We start from the raw sequence: 18336 nt of genomic DNA on the forward strand, positions 1-18336 counted from the left end.
CCCACAACTACCCTCCTCCCCACCTTTTTCTCTCTTTTATATCTAATGTACAAATCCTTTGTGGTAGGGACTGGCCAGTACCTAGCACAATGACCTCCCTATTTCCATTAGGGTCTTGTTACAATACTACTGCTAGTTCATAATAGTAGATAATGTTGTTAAGTTTCACTGGTATATTTTCAAATTATGCAAATGCACACATTGTTCCGTGCATATCAAACCAGAACAAATGTATTCTGCGCTGAATAAGCTAATTTTCCAAAGAGAGCTTTGAAGTTTAAAGTACTAGAAGATCTTTTTAATTTTAAGCTGCTAAGAACAGGAATCATATGCCACATCCAGCACAGACTTTAGGTGTCTAAATCCAAATTATGATCCAGAATGCCCTGTTTATCAGCAACTTAATCTTGGAGACACGTTCATGTTTAACCAGAACATTAGGTCCGCACCAGTATTCTGCTACTGTGCATGTCTAGGAACAGCTCCAGTCTGAGCAGCAAGTCATCCAAATCCTGCCTAAGTCCACTTGGGATCCAGAAACAAAGCACAATGGTACCTAAGTAAGTAGGAGGAGGAAGGGGCAGTAATGAAACCTGTAGCCACTTTAATTCTAAAATGCCAACAGAGAAGGCACCTAAACTCTGCAGAAAAGATTTTCAGATACACTCCTGTGCACCTACTGGCTAAGTCTAGAAGACTCCCTGCTCAGCATGGTGCATTTTTTAACGAGTTTTCTGACATACCCAACTTTGTCCATATACAGGATAGGAACCTGAAATGCCTGCTTCATGGTTTTCAATTCCAGGAGCCAGATGCCTAAAGGTTAGGTGCTGCCATGAGTAACTTATAAGTGATTAAATCCTTTATTGGATATAGCCCAATGTCTTTATGCAAATCTCATACAGTATTGCTCACATTATCAATATTTAGCAAGTAACCCCATGCAACATTCATAGAAAGAAAGAGAAAAAAGGAATTTCAACATAAACTACCTAGAAGTTAAAATATACCCAGACTGAGGCTGCTTTTACCACCTTTCTTCTGTCACTGTATGAATGCACCACAATAGTCTTTTATTACAGGACATAATACTATTTCTTTCACTGGGTCCCTGCCTCATTATTATTATAGTACATGAGTTCAACCATGTCATGAATGAGACCTCAACAGGACCCCTGTGAGGTAATGCGTTATTATGGGTCCATTTTTAAATAGCAAAGTTGAAACAGAGAACAGTAATTTGCCCAAGAAGCCTTTGGTATGGCAAGGAATAGAACTCCCATATCTAAAACCTTGAATCTGTGCATTAACATCCTTCCTCCTGCTATCAGAAAGGATAAAACTCTACCTCCATTCAAGCCCCAAAATGCACCTGCCAGATATTCAGAGGTGATCACCATTTGCAAAATTAAAATACTATATAACATTTTCTCTATTGTTACTGTATTTACTCAAATCCAAGATAAGGTTTTATTCCCCATTTAACATAGGGGGAAAAAAGCCTGGTCTTTGATTCAAGTGCTGGCCCAGAGTAAGCAGTTGCTGTGACCCTGGCTCTTGCCCTAAGCCCTGACTGGGACTGGAGCCAGCGCTGGTGTCACTACTGCTGCTGCCTGGCTGGGACTACGGTAGCTTGAGGTGGCTCATGCAGAGGCCCATAGAAGGGAGGTGTTGGAGAGACCACATAGTGTGTTGGGGGAATGTGGCAGGGAGGTACAGGGGAGACTGTATGTGTGTGTGTGTGTGTGGTGGGGGAGATATTGGGGAGCTGGTATAGCAGCAGAGGAATGGATGCAGCTCCCTCTGCCCCTGACTTGGGCCCAGGGCTGAAGCTGCCACCACCACTGCCTGCCTGGGTCAGAGAGGTCACTGTTGCTGCTGCCTGGCTGTGACTGGGGACACTGTCTGCCCAGGGCCAAGACTGAAGCCATATACTCAATGCCTGGAGCTGGAGCTGGAGCTGCCACCTAAAGTGAGTGGCACTAGAGGGCATAGGCACCAAACGGGCAAGTAGTGGGAGGGAAGACTGCAGGGAGCAAGGACCAGGGTCAGGCTGCCTGGCCCCTTGCCACTTCTTTCTATGCCACAGCAATTGGGGGATTAATTTAAGATGACCCTCCAGTAATTAGATTCTATACATAAACAATTATAGAAAAGTATACATTTGCTACAGGTAGAACAGGCAGGCAATTATTTTGGGCAGAGGGCCACATACTGAGCTTTGGTAATCTGTCAAGGGTTGCATGGGTAGTCCCACTCCTTGACAAGTGCCCCACCCCCTGGTTGCCATCTTGTGAATGGAAGTCCCACCCCCTACCCCCTGACCTTGGCCACCAGAAGTTCCGCCCCCCTTATCCCCCAGAAGTACTCCTTTCAGCAAGGGGGTTTGCTACCTCAGAACCAGAAAAATACCAAATTATATTCTATAAAGCACACATTTAAAACATTCACTAATTTGATTTTAAAAAATATTTTTGTCCTATATAATGTACACAGAGGTGATTGAATCTAATAGCTTAAAATAAAGCCTTACTCTTGTATATTGTACGGACGGTAGGTATAGGTTTGTGGGGGACTGTGGGTATGTAGGTGTGTCTGTTGGGGGTGGATAGGTGTGGGGGTGGAGTGTGAGGGGTGTGGATGGGTATTAGTTTTGTGGGGGGAAGGCTGGCGTGTGTGGGTGTGGACATACACACACACATGGGGTACCAGCATCCGAGGATCTGGCTGGGCGTGATATGGTGCTGGAGCACTGCAAAGGCAGGAAGGCAGGTGCACCCACCTGGCCTCACATAGGCACTGTCTTGCCATTTTGGAGTATGCACCCAGTGCCGGCCACAGGGTGTGTTCCTGAGGCCTAGACAGTGGGTTGTGTTCACCCTGAGGGAGATCCCGACACTCTGCTGCCACAGCTTGATCTTTCCCTTCAGTGGTGGAGCTCCTTGCAGCTCCCCGTGGACCAGGCGCTGCCCTTAGTGGGCATTCTTGGGGCTCCACCTCCCCTACACCCCGTCCATGCACCAGCCCTCAGGACAGCCATATGATGGATCGCCCTCTGATGTCTTTGCCTGTCCTCTCTCCCCCCTGCTCATCTCCCAGCATCCTTCTTCACAGGGTGATCATGGGATGTTGGTCTGTCCCTGACAAAGTGCCGGGTCATCCCTCAAAATGTAGCTGTCTGCTGCACTGTCCCAGCTCCCCGTGATCTAAAGAGGTCACTCGTGGTCCCTTTCCCTGCTTTGGGACCTTGTGAAAACTCCAAACAATTTAAGAAAAAAATTGAAAAGTTGCATTAACAGGGCCTCAGCCTGCCCCACTCACAGGTCCGGCATCTGCAGCTCCAAGTTCCCTCAGTGCCGTCCTTCTTGGCCCAGCCACCCTGCTGGACTGGCACGATATCTCCTTCAATAGGTCCTGGACCTTTCCATTGGGTCCCTCTCTGGATTCTTCCTGAACTGCTGACACAGCTTGTGTGAAGCCCAGGGAGCAGCTTTGCCTTCTGGCTCCAGTGGTGCTGCTCCCTCAGCCATTTCCCCACCACCGGCTTTGAAATCAGCCGGACGGTGGCTTTTGATGATGTCATCTGCCTGTGCCGTTCCTGGTCGGCAATAAAAGCAACTGATGAACCGTGTGGGCAGTCTGTCTCGGCACAGCTCATCCAGCTCCGCTTTTCCTAAAGAAGGTAAGTATGCCCTGCCTTCAGGGCTTTTCTCTTTCTTCTCAGGGTGGTTCAGCCCTGCCTCGGGTCCTGTCATGGGAGGGGGCTCCAGGGCCTCTGCTTCCATCCCCCTGAGACAGCAGGGAAATGCTTGGGAGTGGGGCAGGGCTGGGCTGCTGTGTCCTGCTGACGGCTGCCCCTGGGTCCTACTGCCCCTGGCTCCAATCATCTTTGACAGGCAGCCAGGAGCAGATAAATATTTTCTAACTTTTTAGGGGCCCTGCAGGCCAGATAGAATGGGCTGGTGGGCTCAATCCAGCCCCTGGGCTATATTTTGCCCACCCTTCGGTTAAGGTAATGCAAACTTTAACTTCTGGGCTGGGGACAGACATTACACAAACTGGTTTAAGTGATCAGAAACTGGTTTAAACCTGTAACAGGAAAGATGTTCAGTGCACATAAACCAGTTTGAAAATCGCTGAAACCAGTTTGAGATGAACCAGGTTGAATGTAGTATCAGACTTAACAGATTTGGGTCAAACTGGTTTATGCAATGTCCGTCCCAGACCCCTTGCTGGTTTAAGTTAAACCAGACTCCCCCGGCATCCTGGTGTGCTCTCTGGGCTGGGTGGGGCTCTGTGCTCCACAGCAGGGCTGGCCCCACTCCTCTTCTCTCTGGCTGCAGCTCTGACAGAGACTTGCAAGCACAGCAGATTCTGCCTGGCTTCCTCCTGCTCTCCCCTTCCTCTCACCACTCCCTGATAAGCCAGGATCTCCCATCTTCTCTACCTTATACAGACACCTCAGGATTAGCGAGCAGACCACATGCTGGCTATGTCTGTGCCGTGGCAGACAGCAGTGTCAGTTTAGGGCTTTTTGGTGCTAATCAACAGCTCACCTGGTAATGTCCCTCCATTCCTTCTTTGTTTAAGAAGAGCATGAACTAATGAGCAAGGCTTTGTTTTCTGATCAGGTGATAAACGCTGATAACAGAGCTGATCAAGGAAGTGGGGGACCCCTTCTCTAATCCTGCAGGGGCCTGGCCACGCCCCCCTCAGTTCAGCCCTGTAGAAGGGAAGGGAGGCTGCTCTAGTGCCCCCCCTCCCAGCTTCTAGCCTGAGTCACTGCAGGAAGATGCCTGAATGTCTGGGATGTCTGTACAGTTATACAGTTATTTAGCCTAGCCAGGTTGGACTAACCTCCAAAGATTGAATCAGTTCAAGTTCAGGCTTTTTGAATGTTTGTCCCTAGTCCTGAAAACCAAGATATAAAAACCTTAAGATACATATTAGCTCCTGGATCCTGGCCGCAATTAGCCCAGCCCAAGAACTTCCAGCTGCATGTTGATCTCTTCAAGTGGTCCTCCATCATTTCTTTCCTCCTAAAGGAGCATGTGTTGAAGCAGAGGGGCAGAAATCAAAGAAGCAAGGGATGTGGGAGAAAGGAAAGAGCTGAACCCACACACCACATGCTCTGGGGCCTCTCTATTCCTTACCGTGTTCTCCTGCACTGTTCCAATCTTCTCTTCACGTCAACAGCAGCAGCAGAGGAAGGGTGATCCTGGCGTCGCCTCCAAAACATATCCCACATCCATAGACTCCAAACATTTATGTGGTTCCTTACAAACAACACCCTGTCCACAAAACCAAAATTAAGGCTTAAAAAAAGAGTTATCTTTGAAGAGGTTCATTTACTTCTCCATAGGTCCACTGGAAGATTATATCCATATATCAGGAAAATGCCTAATTTCCTCTCCACTGTATACAAGTAATTCATTGCAATCAGTTGGAGGACAGCAATGTAAGTGACACATGTCAATATTGGATCCAAAAAAAAATTCTGTTCAACATTAAGGCTTCTCACATGACACTAAGCAGTTTGAACTGTGGATGGGAATACTAATGCCCCCAGCAAGTACCCAAGTTATTAGCATGTGTGTGGCCAGGGCCAAGGCTAGAAACAAACACCAAATCAAAGCTGTAAGTATTACTGGCAGTCTGGGTATACTAAGCAATTACGGTAATAAGATGCCTCTGAATTGGTAAAATGCCAGAGATGACACGTTTGATAATGACAACCACTGTACTGCTAGTGTATTTCATGCTGAGCATATTATCTCTGTGTTTTATTACTCCTATCTTGAGAGAAACAAACCTGCAATGAATTATAGGACTGACACATACAGAATCCTTTGTTCTGAAGAATGCAATTACTTTCAAATACCAGGATACCAAAGTGTAGAGTATATGCTCTAACATCTTAGAAGTAAAGCCCCAAGGCAGCTCTTACTACACCACAATCTAACCTTTTATATCTAAATCTTAAAAACTACCAAGGGCCACATTGTGTTGAGCTAGTGTGCCGCATAGGAGACAATGCAAGAAGAGGGAAGAAAAGTTGTATCTCCGGGGGGGGGAGGGGCAATAGACACTGAACCCCTCTTTGATGTGCCAGGTACCCACCCTTCCATAGAAGAAAATGACCATACTTCTTTCCCACTCATTTTTGGAGAAGTGCCTAGCTCAAGGATGTTAGTCTTCAGCTCACTGGTCCCAAGGGAGTGTGTGGATTATGATGTGGTCAGTCTAAGCAGGAGGTATACAAAGGCACAGGGAGAAACTCCTCATTCCATCCCCACCGTGCAAAGTCCAACTCAATCTGGCACTAAACATTACTCTGGCTCTTAAACACCAATGCTCCCATGTTTGCATAACCTGTTTTTAAAATGAGGATAACTGATACTTACTGCCAATTACAGCCCAGCATATACTGACTTGATATAGAAACAGGGACATTATCCACGTCTGGTTTTTTATAACCAAAACACTGGAATTTGCATAATGTTTATTTAATCAGAAATAAATTTCTCTCTTAAAAATGCTTTATAAAACTTCTCAATAATTAAACACCACTATAGTTTTTAACAGTGGGAAAGCACCATAAAATATATTACTCACAACAAATAAGTAACTACGTGTAATTCCTGTAATCAAAACACCACTCCCATACCGGTTCCTGAGCAGGAGGAATATCAATATAAACCTATTACATGTAACTGAGCAAAAATTAATTAAAAATACAGAATTTAGTTATGATATCTGGCAAGATCAGGTAGACAGAATTCATAGGCTTAATTCACTTATGAATCAATATATCTATCCCTTAAAAGACCAACTCAATAGTATAGATAAATTAATCTCAGCAAGATCTACATTCATTAAGGGTGAAATTCAGAGTCAGCACGAGACTTGATTTGTAATGCAACACGATACCATTGGGGATTAAACCCAAGGCCCCTGACTCTAAAATATCCCCTGTTAGCTTGAAGGTTATATCAGCTCATAAATCTGTGTGGTCCAGGCCCTAGAGGACAGAGAGAGCTACATATGCACCACTTGTGTGGACCCCATGCAAAGAGGAATGATTTTTCACTTGATTAGAATATTGGATTTCCTGGCAAGGCAAAAAAAGGGCAAGCAAGTTGCAGACTTAGCAAAGGACAGAGAGTTTAAAAATCCTCTTTGAAACCCTTCCCAGATATACTTCTATAAAATGGTGTGCCACTTGGTATTCACAGAGATGAAAGAGTATATTCGGATCCTAGTTATTCCAATGCAAATACTAAGTAACTTAGCAAAATTAACAGTCAGAATCTGAATGGAAGCTTCTCATTGCCTTAACTCCTTGAAAAATGAAGGAAGCTAATCCATAAAAAGAAGGATATTTAAAAAGGTACTTTCATAGCTAACTTTACATTAAAAAACACCTAATAAACGTAGATTTCCCCTATGAATCCAGAATCTTTTTTTTTTGCATAGCTTGAGTTGAGCAAGTGACATTGGGAAGAAAAAACTATTGAAGAATTTGTTCCAGTGACATAGAAAGCACGCCTGTGCCAAAGAGAAAAGTAACAGGTTGCCCAAATACTGGCTTAGAATCAAAAGGAAAAGCACTGTTCTTACTGTCCTTATCTTGCAGAGTTAGGCACAGCAGCTTACTCAGAGATTTCCCCACTGATTTAGGAAGGATGCTTGAAGCCAGCACACTTCCTTTCATAAAACCTAAGGTAGACACTTAATATTTTTACAAATATTGAAGATGTATTTCCCATCTCTTCAGGGACACACAAAACTCAAAAGGAAATTTTATTAGGAGAGATTAAGATTGTTATTCTCTATTCTAAATTAGACTTCACCCTTTAGCAGAATTTCAGGACCTTTTTCTGCATTGAATGCATCTCCAACCTTCAACCATGGGCGGTTCTAGGATTTTTAAAAGAGGGGTGCAGATGGTATGGCACATCACCACATACAACATGACACACATTTTTCCACAGTTAAAAGAGAAACTAGAAGCTTTACTAATATGCAAGAGGGGGCTAGCACTGTATTATTATTTAAGATTAAAGCAAAAACAAACATAACTATTGAATGTGCACTAATTTGCTAGATTATATATTAAATTAAAAAAACACAACAAACTAGGCAAAAATAGTCAAAAGATATTGTCATTAAACCCATAGTCATTATAGTTAAATGTATATTTCTTATTCAGATTCATAAAACAAAGTATAGCTTTCTTGAGCATCTTGACAGTGCCTCCAATACTTTGGTGTCAGTCATTTCTACACTTGAGTTAATATTACTACACCTATGTTAAACTTTTTAGCTACAACTAAAAACAGTCTGCAGGGCTATGAAATAGGAAAAAAAACCCACATTACTGGGAATGCCAAACTTTAAACTAAACTGCAGTGGAACATCAAGACCATTTAAAAAGACAGAGGGTCCTTAACGTGTGGAGTGAGGACAGATTATCAGGAATCAGGGAGATGATAAAGGATCCATGAAGTCAGCATTGCCTAAATAGAAAATGCCGATGCCCCTCCCAGGCAGTTTGTTTTAAAGTTTGGGTGGAGCAGGGATCAGAGGGGTTGCAACTGCACCACTGCACCCCTCCTGAATCTGCCCCGACCTTCTACTAAATCCAGTTTAGGTTCTAGCATCTAGGTTAAGACTTCTAAGACATCTTTTTTTAAAAGTGTCACCTCTTATCCATCTGCATAAAGCAGTTCTCTCCTATATCCTTGTTACAACTTCTTCACATTACTAGTCCAAAACTATTCTCCCTTGAGTCATGTCAGCTAGCAGCCACGGTGAGACCCTTAGCTGGACAGGAGACCTGAGCAAACTATCCAGTCCCTGCAAGAGGGAAAACAGCACAGATTTGCCTTTTTATATAAATGTCCTCCACTTTCTTGATATCAAACCAATATGTAAGTCCAGGCAAATTAATTCCAACAGGAACAGTACCATTTTCTAAATACAAAACAAAAGATTTAAGGGTCCCCCTTCATTCCTGCACTAGTGAAACAGGTCAGAGCAAGTGTCCTGACCTACTATCCAGGATCTCAAGGTAAATTCAATTCTATAGTCCCAGTAATTAAATATTCTAGAGGGAAACTGGAATAAAATGAAATGTCAATAACCCTGAGTTCCTCCAGAGTAGCTGACTGCACTATCCACCATCAAAAGTGACTTACGACCAGCTGCCCCAGGCTGTTAGTGCCCCATTTCTCCTTTCCTCTGATGGAACGTGCTTGGTAACTGAATATGACTTTAAAGAAATTCAGTCACTATTCACCAACAGGCAGCCCGCTGAATTGCACCATGTAAGCAGAATAAGCAACAAAGAACAAGCCAGTTAGAAGTCTGCAAGGCAGCTTCCCTGCTCTGAGACAATTCCCTATTAAGACAGAATCACTTAGCTGTATTTTCACAACTCCTTCCCTTTTTTCAAGGCATACATTTCTTTTCAGTGGGTATTTTTTCTTTCCCTTCTGAGGGTTTAATGAAGCGATGCTGCTGTTTCTTTGGATGTGGTATTCTATTGGAGGAAGATCGGAAAGAGGAGAAAAAAACAACAAAACATCCCCCAAAAAACAAATGTCCCTGTCAACATAGTATAACAGGACTTGTTATTCTCCTTTGCAGGCATCTCATTAGTTTGATTGTATTTGTCCTTCTGAATTATCATCATAGTCTACCCAATGCTAGAGAGGTTTCTCTTGTAACTGCTCTTGCCTAGGTGTTGGAACAAGCCATTCTCCAAACAAAAGGCATGCTACAGACCTGGGGTGGGCAAAATAAAGCCTGGGAGCCAGATCCAGCCCTCCAAACACTTTTATCTGGCCTGCAGCATCCATCAACAAATTGTGCCCCACCCAGCCCTTCCTGGGAGCGAGGTACACACAGCCCCAAACATACCCTGTTGCCTCGCTCCCAGTCTCGTGGGTGGAAGGCCCCACCAGCCAGCACACAACTTCTGCATGGGGCTGCTGATAAAGCCCCCTGGGGCCTGCTCTGTTTCCCCAGTCTCATGCTGGCTCTGGGCAGCAGGTAGGGAAGTGGCAGGGGTGGAGCTGCAGCTGGGCAGGAGCTTGGAGCATGGGGCTGCAGTTGGCGGCAGTGTGAAGCCTGCGCTCAGGTGGGCAGTGGCAGCATGGAGCTTGGGTGGGCAACTTGTAGGTGTGCTGGAGGTTGGGGATGTGGGGTCTACCATCCACACTCTGCCATGGCATGCAACCCTGACAGGTGGTGGCATCGGCAGCAGGCAGGGCGCTTCGGTTGCAGGTGCCCTGCAGGGCATGGATCCGGCTAGTGTTGCTCATTGTAGCAAGGGGCACAACCTCCCCCAGGCTGTCTGTGTTGCCGGCGCTCTCTGCCACTCACATGCAGCTCCTGCACTTGCACAGCCTGGGAGGGAAGCCCCAGGTGTTGGAACTAGCTGCCTTCCCCACCCCACCAGGGGAAGTCCCCTGGGGCTTCCCTCCCCTGCAGCACAGCCCTGGCAGGGAAGGCAGCCGCCTCCAGCACATGGGGCTTCCCTCCTGTGCTGTGTGAGCGCATGCGATGCACCTGACTGGCAGAGAGTACCAGTAATACAGATGCCCCAGCAGAGGTTGTGCCCCTTGCTGTGATGTGAAGCACTGGTCAGAGCTGTGCCCCGCCAGGTGCTTTTGCCCTGAGCGCCCTGCCTGCTGCTGTGCCATGGGGAGAGTGTGGGAGGACCCTTGTATCCCCCCACCCTCCCTCACACACCCCACATCTACAGAACCCCCTATCATACCCTATTCCCCCCACACACACTCCCACACCCCCTCACAATCCCCCCACATGCACACGTTCACATCCTACTACACACACCCCACACCCTACCAGACACCTCCCCCACAATATACAAAACTAAGAATTTGGAGTTATTATGCAATCACCTCTCCATACACTACACAAACATAAATCATGACAAAAATATTTTTTGTAATAAAATTTAAATAGGTTATAGTAGGTGTTTGACTTTTAATGTATGATTTGGGTATTTTCTGGTTCTAGGATGGCACCTCCACCTCCCAAAAGGAATATTTCCCAGGGGAGGAGAGGAGGGACAAGGGGAGGGACTTCCGGTGGCAAAGGTCAGGAGTTAGGGATGGGACTTCCAGCCCTAAGATGGCAACAAGGGGCTGGGGCAACTGTCAAGGGGCAGGGCTGCCCATGCAGCCCTTGACAGCTCACCAAAACTCGTTAAGCGGCCCTCTACCCAAAATAATTTCCTGCCCCTGCTGTAGACATTTTCATGTAACAATGCATGTGAATGTCTTCACTGAGTTTGTAAAGTTACTTATGTTTTGCACATTCTTGTAATAGAAATGAAAAAATACTGGTGGGTTTGAAAAAGAATGGTTATTTGAGAGAGTGGCCAACTTGGAAAGCATGCACTATATGAGCATGCTTAGGGTGTACTCATGGGACAGGGATTCTTTGCTATTTTACTCTGTGCAGGCAACAGGTCCATAGAGTCATGTTAAGTACAGTGAGCATAGAATAAGGTCCATTAAGGTCCAGGAGAATCTGCATTCTTTGCAGGGTTAGGCCAAGAGGAAGGTTTGTGAAGGTTTATAACAGCGGATATTTAGAGTTGCAGCAAACAGATGCACAGGTCTGCTGCTGAGCTCCAGTGAGTAGAGAAGTAATATCCTTTGAAGTAAAAGGCTACAGCAAACAGCTGAATGGCTCAACTTAAGTCAGTAACCCATTGCAAATTAAGTAGATTGTCAACCACTTGGACATGAGTTATCTAGGTTCTACTTTACAGGAGTCTATTCAAGATGCTGAGACAGGAGGGTTGGTTTTTCTGGGTTATGACTGGCTAAAATTCTTTTCTTGTCATAACTTTGGATATTTCCCACAGCTCCTAACAATCCATAGTTGAAATTCTGGTTGGTTCTTTGACAGCGTCTCATTTAGCTACCCTAGAAAATGTTTTCTGAGGTATCTCCATTGAACAAAAGACACTATCTATTCACAGGGAAAAAGAACAAAAAAATAGAAATAGTGCAGGAGACAAGCTAATGAGAGGTGCGGTGGGGATGAACTAAGGTCTCTAATTCTTTCACTCTGTTTTTAAGACATAACAGTTGACTTTGAAATACCAAAGCTTACACATGGTGAACACTCACTCATGCTCACAGTTCATTGGTTACAATGGAACCACTCATAGGAATACATGCCCCGTTGTTGTATCTCAGTGTAGTTAGGTAGCAATCATTTAGGGAAGCAACACAATCCTTAAATATTATTAGGAAAGCCTTCCAGAATCTTTTTGTTCTTACTTCCTTTACTTTGTCTCAGCCTGAGACCTGTTCCTCTATACCCTGATACAGGAGCTTTCCCAAGAGCAACATGAGTTGCTGTAGGTCATAGGCAGAGGGAGAACATTTTTCGGGGGGGGGGGGGTGCTGACCATGCACATGCACACCCCCTACCCTGGCGAGAAAGTCTGTGGGGGGAGAGGAAAGGGCTGGGAGGGGAGGGAGTGGGGTTAGGACCAGGCAGGGATTGGGAGGGAGCAAAGCAGAGCTGGGCCCGGGCTCAGGATCAGGGCTGGGGCCCATTGTGCTCATGCAGCCACCCCTTCCCCCGCACCCAGAGTCATTGCCTGGCACCAGTGGCCCTCATCAAATTGCCAACCCCCAGCCCTGCTGCCTCCCTACACCAGCCCCAGCCCCGCACTGCCCAGGAGACCCCAGAGCCAGGGGCTGGAGCGAGGCCAGCTTTGCCTGTACCACTGCACTGGGGGAGACAGAGCCCCCAAGACCCCTGCACCCACCCCACTCCACTCTGTTGTCCCTGGGAAGAGCCCAGCACAGCCCAGCGGCTCCTCCAGAGGCATGGCACCAGGGACCCAAGGGGGAGCATTGGGCACGTGACCCCTGATCTTTGCACGGGGCAAGGGCAAGCTGCAACTACAAACTGGGCTCTGCCTGCTCCTTGCTCTGTGCTTTACTGCCATGGCACCATGAGAGTCCAGCCGCTGGGCAGGCCAGGCAGCAAAGCACATGGCACCAGGCCACACCACTTTCAAAGCAGCTGCAGTGAGGCATGGAGGCAGGAAGCAGACAGAACCCAGCTTGCAGCTGCAGCCCACCCTTGCCCCATGCAAAGATCAGGGGGGCCACATGCCCCCACTTGGCTCCCTGGCACTGTGCTTCTGGAGGAGCCACCAGGCTCTGACTGTCCCGTGACCCAGCCCAGCCAGGGCCCCATTTACCATGAATCCCCACAGTGCAGCAGGGAATGAGGCAGGGGTGAATGATTCGTCCCTCCCCCTACCCCACTACTTCCTGCACTGTGGGGGGTCTCAATCTGCTTTCCCCGTCCAAGCCCAGGCAGTCATGAAAAAAAAAAATTGAAAGAAACTTACCTGCCTGCTGGGCCAACTACGATCCTGGCTGCAGAGGGCATCCCAGTATGTATGCCCTTCCCCCTTGCTTCAGCAGCCTGCAGCCAGGCTGCCCTACAGCCATACCTGCTGCCCTGTGTTGGGGGGGGCGGGGCCTGAGCCATGTTAGCACCCCCTTCCACCGCCTATGCCTTAGGACCTTTTTCAGGTCAGAGCAGCTAATTTCATTTGTGCTCCCAGAAACAACCAGGATGGACAGTATCATTTGCTCTCTGTACAGTAGGATTTATTTTCTGATCCATCTCAAAGTAGATGATAGTGCTTATATTTCTTACACTGACTTTTCTTGTTAGGAGCTTTCTCAGGCAGAATTTACTTTCAAAAACAGACTGTTAGAGTTAATTTCATAACAAATTACCAACACCTGGAATTCAACAGAGTGAAAAGTCCCAGAACTTAGTAGGTCACCTATTCATTAGTACGAATTAATAGATATTCTAGTATATGTTAAGGTTTTTGTGAAACAGTTATAAGAACCTGTATAGAACAGAGTGCCAGTCATTAGAATTATGAATGTACAACATTTGCAATTTATTTGCAAAGAAGGCATAAGAAGCAGAAAAAAAAGTGTCAGGTTCATATTCATAATAAACATTTGAAAAATAAAATTTTCCTTTCTGATATTAAAACAGAAAGAAATCAACAATGCCAAGTATAGAAAGCAAGTGTTGGGGGACAAAATGGTTTCCCCACACAGTTTCCTTCAACAAAATTTTCCATAGCCTTACTGAATTCACTGATAGTTCCCAGGTATACTCTGGATCCTGGAGAGAGAAAATATTTTTTTTATATTTTCCTGGATGATTGCCATTTAAGTTGCCTTAGATCATTGCAGGACGGGTGTTCTGGGAATAAAGCCAATGTATATAGAGAAATGGAAAGTTCAGGTAACCCACAGACATAGAAAGATACTGGAAACCAAGACTATATAGTTGGGATAATGCAAATATATATTTTACAGCAGTGCCTCATGAGTAAAGAGCAGCAGCAGATGGAGAATTATCTGGACATAATAATTGATAAAAAAATTATAATAGCATTTATAAATTCATGATGTCAGACAACATAAAATTCATAGGGGAAATCACACCCAATAGTGGAATGCTCCATCGATGCTGACAACATGCAAGTGGTTATAAACAGCTGAAACAATGGGTGCGTATACACTTACTAACTTTGTCATTAAGTTGGCTTAATTTTTTAAATTTTTTTAAAGCCGACTTAACTTTCAGAGTCTGGAGCAGCCACCTTAAATGCAACACAAGATAATATACCTCCACGGTGTATTATATTGAGCCGCATTAGTTAAATTGACTTAGCTCACAAGATGGCTGCCACCATATCAGGGAGATGTACACGTGTATGCTTTGACGTGGCTTAATTTAAGTCAGCTTCTGCTTAAGTCATCTTAGTTAAATCAGATTATTTTAAGTTGGCTTAGTATGTGTGTACACACCCAATTGTATCAATTTAAAAAAGATTCCAAAGACTGTTATAATGCAACTTGGCATGATTCCATACCTATAAAAGACAAGGGGGGGGCAAAGGGGGGCAAGGGGAAGGTGGCAAAACTGCTACAATGTTAACTCTGTTAACACTTACATTATAACTGATACCATTTCCTGAGCAGCAGCTCCCCTCTTCTTTTAAAAGCCATTAAAAGGTACATTTGTCTATACCCTGAAATGCATCAGTGGCCAGAGGGACAGCATAAGGCCTACACATCACTGAAGACCAATGTAAGGCCTATTTTGATGACTTATATTATACAGATATTTTATTGGCTCTTTGCATAGGGGTGAATTTCATCTTAAGTAGCTGTGAAAGATACTGCACTACTAGATACTATTTTTTACACTAAAAGAAGTTACTTTATAACTGCAAACAGAACCCTATAATTAAACCTTTATCTCCTATAGTTGAGTGTTCATTACTTATATAAAAGCAAACATTTTGGCAATTTTATTATATCCTTCGAGACTACCAGGGAATTACTGGAATCCCCAAATTACGACAAACTGTTTTCAAAGTTGCTTTTGAACCTTTTTACTGATAAAAAGGTTTTTTAGCCCAAACTGCCCCTAAGAAAGGGAATAAATTTGGGAAACATGCTTTGTTAAAAACAAGACACTGCAAAACAACATCAGTTGGAAGAAAAGGCCAGAGAGATGTTTTGGCCTTAAAAGGTATTTATTACAATTATCTATACAACATTAAAATCATTTAGTTGTGATTTTTTAATCTTAAAATTACTGGAATATACATTAGAAGGTAGCTATATTACATTAAGCAAAATAGAAAATACCATGTAAAGTCACAAAATCTACAGTTTTCAGATTTAGAAACATAAAACACAATTTCATTTACATCGAATGTACTCAGAACAACAGCCAGATTCAACACTGAAGTTCAGTCATTCAACAGCCAGCACAAGGACTGCTCCTAAATATACAGTCGATGACTTTTGAGAGAGGAAAAAGCACTAAGGCTTTCTACTCTTCACTTTCATGATTTTCTTGATTGCTGTATTAATTTAACTAAAAACTGTATTTCTTTATATGCTAAGGCCACGTTATTTCAATAGATTTGCTACTGTATTGCTTGGTTTTTGTTGCAGTTCCTCCAGCAAAATGGATCCTGCTGAGTCAGTCAACCATTTTGCTTCCAAACTGGAAGAGTACACTAGCATCCACAGTAAAACTGCTTACGAAGTCTTTTCCACTTGGTAGAAAGTGCAAAATGTAGCTCAGCTTCCTTATGAGCAAGTGTTTATAAATACATTTATGCTACACTTTTGTATTGCCTAATACAGCCTATCTGGTTGAGGCAAGACAGGCTGGCTTGAAATAGTTCTGACCTACTGTCCAGCAAACTGAGTGGATAATAGTGACTGTTTAACAATTGGCTAAGACTGACTTATGTGATCCTTCAAGGTTCTGAGCTACTGCCATGTCACACTAAACACCCTGCAAGACTAGAGCTTGTTTCCACTGAAATCAGTGGAAGTTTTGCTGTTGGCATCCATGGATCCAAGAACATGCCCACTGTAGCCAATTGCTACTACTCCTGCTACAAACCATCAATCATTTAAAAAAAAAAAAAAAGATAAATAAAAGCCAAGTTAGTGGGAGTCAGCACACCTTGTTCACACTGAGCTCGCTGACAAAACTCACAGACTTCAATGGCACTACGATTTCACCCACAACACTTAAAGAATCAAACCAAGAAGAAGGATAACAAACCATGAATCTTGGTTCTTCAAGTTAATGTCCTGAAAGCAATCTATTCTTTAGTGAGGCTTGGAGCATGTAATAATCAAATAACATAGATTTAAAAAATATATAAATCCAGATTTGTGTTTAATTTTCTTTTAGGGCTGTCTCAGGAATGCTGCAAGATGTAATACAGTCTTCAGGTAAAAAAAAAGTGTGAAAATCACAAAGCAGAATTTTATTTATTTTGGGGGGATTTTTAAAGATATTTTAATGGTACCTAAAAATGGTCTTTTCATGTTCTCTAGCACATTTAACACAAACATATAGTATAAATTGTCTGGTTTGAAAAATTCATGATTAAAGGCTATGCTATAAATGCACAGTAACAAGGAACAAGGTGAAGGTTGATGTGCAAACAGCCTTGTGGCAATTTAAGTATAAATCTGACCTTTGTTCTCAAACATCTTTCTACATATAATGTAAGAAAAGTCTTCACTTTTTTTAGATCATCCAAAAATTCACAGAAGTCAGCCCTTAACACTGCATAACTTAGACAACTACTGCTGCTCTTGATTTTCAAACACTTACAAGAACTGTTGCTTTGAAATCTGTAATTCCAATGAGATCAACAGAAGTTCTGCATAAGAACGATACTGCAGTATCAGGTCCTTTAACTATACATATAGGTTGCTCTTGCCACAAAAGGCTCTATCAAGCATTTTTTTTAAATTTCAGGATACAAATGATGGCATGTGTCTTTTTAATAGAAGCTAAGTTTAGTTTTTATTCTTTGAAGAAAAATAGTTGTACTGTGGAGTTTCTAGACTCTCCCTCCCTCATTTTCTATTACTAAGGAGACTTGCCTGAAGCAACACAACTGGTTTCAAGCATTCAGAAACTTTGATGTCTTATTCACTTACAAAAATCTTCATTAAAGGTTAAAGTTGCTTCTACACCCAGTGTTTTTCCATCCCCGACACCAACCCAGGACATGGGGTTGCCAGCATCAGAAAAACAGGAAATTCTAAGTGACGGTCTCCTTACAGATCTGAAAAGACTGTTAGTGTTCCAGGAAAAAACAAACAAAACCCAAAAAACAAAATACAAACAAATCACAAATTTATAAGAGATTAAGGAAGTCTCCTCCACTTTCTACCACAATAAAACCCCATAGCTTTCACGTAACATTCTTACAAGAATGAAGAACACTTGCCTTAACAAAAACACATTCATCTTAGGACATTTGCCAACAGATTGTTGTTAGCTTCTTTTAGCTGAGTTCGTACAGCCAAAGAAGAGGTAGAACACAGTATTTGGTGTGAACTCTGCCAACTAGCAGCCATTATTTCCCATATCAGCGCTATGCAGGCAGCATAGGCAGTCCCACTAGACTGAACGAACAGAATACTGAACTGGAGTTGTGGGCACAAAGAAAATGGCAGTCTTAACCTAGTGTGGTAAGGGATAATGAACTTTCTATTTCTTATTACAATTCATGTGTAGAGGCAGGAGGAAAAGGAGAGAATTAAGTTCATGTGGTCATAGAGCTGAGAAATGCCTCAATCAAGTCTGTTCACCGGGGCCCCCCTTGGAGTCACCAGGAACAATGGCTACAAGCTGAGGGAGGATAGGTTTAGGTTAGATATTAGGAAGAACTACTTCACT

Source organism: Crocodylus porosus, unplaced genomic scaffold (assembly GCF_001723895.1).
Source record: "Crocodylus porosus isolate Cpor-Errol unplaced genomic scaffold, CroPor_comp1, whole genome shotgun sequence".
NCBI lineage: Eukaryota > Metazoa > Chordata > Crocodylia > Crocodylidae > Crocodylus > Crocodylus porosus.